Genomic DNA, 3,445 nt, shown 5'->3' on the forward strand with positions numbered 1-3,445 from the left:
CCTCACCCGCTCCCTGGGCCCTGGGGCTCCCCCGAACTCCTGTGCAGACCTCACCTGCCTGGCACCCAGCCCTGGCCCCAGTCGGAGTCTGTTTTGGAGTTTCTTTTCTATTTTGAAATTTGAATGTATGGCCGAATAGCTACTAAGGTTGATTCGGTGCATTTGGAAGGTAGGTACAGAATTTGCGTAGCAGGGAAAGGCGCCCCCAGCCAGGCGAATGGAAGGAGCGAAGCCATGGTGCCGCATGCCCGTGGGGAGGCCCTGCCACCGCGTCCTGCTTGGTCTGAGGCAGGCCGGGCCTTTTCCAGTCCTGAGTCTGTTTCCCGTCTCTGCGGTGGGGACACGTGGGCACAGTCACACCACTGTGCTGGGGATGAGGATGAGAGGAAATGGGGTGTATTTGAAGTGCCTGGCGCATCATCGCGGACCTGCCGTGGTCGGGTCCATGCTCCTGGCTGTCGGGGCTGGGGGGCACCCCGGGCCACCGTGCAGGCTGTCGGGTGCGCCAGGCCCAGGGCAGCCATCTGGCCTCCGAGAAGCTGTAGAACAGGGTTCTTAACGTACGGTCTTTGACCCCGATCTTCCCAGTGCGCCCGAAGCTGACCTCTCCATGGCTGCCCGTCCTTCCGGCCTCACGAGCATATGGCCTGCAATACTGCGGGCTTTCAGTTTTGCCCGGACTCAGAAACAGTCACTGCTGAGGCCAGATAATCTATGAAGAAGTTCACTTGTTCTTGACACTAAGACTGAGAGGTGGCAGACGGGGAGGCCCACTGGTCTGACAGGTGGTTTCCCTTCCCTCCGTGGTGCTCGGGAGCCCACTGGCCCCGAGCAGGGGTGCTCCATGGAGCAGGTGGGGCTGGCGGTGTTTTTAAGACCATGGTAGGTCCAAGACACTCTTTGGAGACCCCATTTCACTTCATATCGAATATATGTAATTCTGAAATGACAGTCCCATTTTACATTATTAAAAAATGTGTGCATATATATACATTTTTTTGCTTTGAACTTTTGGGAAAATATTATTATTATTATTAGTTTTTTAAAGATTTTATTTATTTATTTGAGAGCGAATGAGAGACAGAGAGCATGAGAGGGGGGAGGGTCAGAGGGAGAAGCAGACTCCCCGCCGAGCAGGGAGCCCGATGCGGGACTCGATCCCGGGACTCTAGGATCATGACCTGAGCTGAAGGCAGTCGCTCAACCAACTGAGCCACCCAGGCGCCCCGGGAAAATATTATTTTTATGATCTTGCTTTGGAATGATTTGGCTTTGAGAATTCATTTAATTGGCGGTTGGTGATAATTTCTTGGCAGTTTTCTTGCGACCCTTGGGGGTCCTGCGGGGGGGGGACCATCTGACCTCCAAACCATCTTCAGATGTGATGAATCTTTTATGAATGCTCAATAAAGTTGATGCAATATTCCATTGTATAGACATTTGCGTACGCCCTTATTCATAGTGATTTTATAGTTTTCTCTTTTTGGATGTTGGAGCCAACACTGGTGTGAGTTGGGGGGTGTTTCCTCGCTCGGGTCCAACACATTCTTACAGGCCCCCATTGAGTTCCCAGGACCTGGCCATTGTCCTGTGGCTACAACAGAGCTGGGTGCACGGGGTGGGAGGCCCAAGGGCATCTCCCAGGAACCCCCTGCACCCAGCAGCTATGCAGAAACAAACTTGCTCAGCAGCACTTAGGGGCCAAAACAGTCATAGCGAAACTGGTGACCTCTCCCGACCGGTGTCAGCCCCTCCCCTGGTTTTTCTTGCAAACGGGACGCCCCAAAATGACTGAGCTTGAAAATATTGCCCATCCATCTGCCTACTCTTCCAATATTTACTGAGCGCAATTGGATCCAACCCCAAAAGAAGGCAATTTGGCAACATCTATCAAAACCACGACACAGGGGCGCCTGGGTGGCTCAGTCATTAAGCGTCTGCCTTCGGCTCAGGTCATGATTCCAGGTCCTGGGATCGAGCCCCGCATCGGGCTCCCTGCTCCGCGGGAAGCCTGCGTCTCCCTCTCCCACTTCCCCTGCTTGCATTCCCTCTCTCGCTGTGTCTCTCTCTGTCAAATAAATAAATAAAATCTTTAAAAAAAAAAAAAAACCCACGACACAAGCACCCTTTGAGTGCAGGGCTCCCACTTGGGGGACTGTGTTCTGCGGGTGTTCTCACGCTTGTGCATGGTTGCGTGCGTGTGAGGCCATCCACTGCCACGTTGTTGGAAATCGGGGAACATTAGGAACGACTTGGTGACCTCCACGGGGGGCTGGTCACAAAGCCTCTGGTGCAGCCATGGCGGGAATGTACCTTTGCCACGGCCCGCACGGCGCCCCGGGTGTCCTCCTACGAGCAGAGCTCCAGGATGGATTGTTTTACGAAGCGAGACACTGTACAAGTACCGTATAGTATTCCGCCCTTCGAATGAGAATATACGTTTGGACTTGGTTGTGCATAGAGAAACCCAGGAAGGACTTCAGGGAAGAGCGGCCGTGGGTCCCCGTGGAGTGACAAGGACCTGGGTGTGTGGGATTTAATGCTTGGACGGAAAATATTGTTACGGATACTTTTTTATATTTTTTATTTTTAAGCACCATGTGGGTGTATCATATATCTGAATAATAATTTAAAATATGCCTATTGAATGAGCGCTGGGTGTTTCATGCAAGTGATGAATCGCTAAACTCTACCCCTGAAACTAATAGTACACTGTATGTTAACTAACTTGAATTTAAATAAAACCTAAGTAAATAATTTAAGTTAAATTAAATGTGCCTGTTGAGCATTTAACTGAACCAAGCACTGTCCTAGGCACAGGACAGAGGAGAGAATGAGGCAGACGACGTGAGAGAAAAGAAGTCGGCTCGCTCGTTCTCCAGGGAGCAAATCCCCGCCCACGAACAGAATGACGAAGGGTGTGAAAACTTCATGTCCACAAACAACGACAAGCACTAGAATTCGCTGAAGAGGCCACGTTGGCCTCCCACTGCCACCGCATGGGTTCAGGAAGGGAGGCGCGGGGGGCTGGGGCTGGGTCCCCGGTCAGGGTGGCTGGACAGACCTCGGGGGTGGCCTCTAGGAGGGCAAGCCAGACTGGGCGCCCTCAGGCGGGAGCCCCTGTGGGATGGCCTGCTGCCCCGTGTGGGTCCTACAGGAGGAGCATGACTTTGGGAGGAGAACCCAGCACGAGGAGGTGTCGATCCGACAGACACACTTGGCTTCGGAAGACTCCCCAGCCGCTGGGGACCTGGAGCGGGGGCTGAGGTTTCTTGTAGCTGCCCGACCGCCTGCATGGGCTTCTGACGCCCCAAACCCCGCCAGGGTGGTTTCTCCCCTCCGTTTGTGTAGACGAGGGCACGGAGAGGTGGTGAGGTTTAGGACCTACCGCAGAGCCAGCCAACGGGGGCCAGGGCGCCCGGGGAGGGGAATCAAAGGGGCACGG

Source organism: Mirounga leonina, unplaced genomic scaffold (genome assembly GCF_011800145.1).
Source record: "Mirounga leonina isolate KUSES-001 unplaced genomic scaffold, KU_Mleo_1.0 Mir_178, whole genome shotgun sequence".
Taxonomy (NCBI): domain Eukaryota; kingdom Metazoa; phylum Chordata; class Mammalia; order Carnivora; family Phocidae; genus Mirounga; species Mirounga leonina.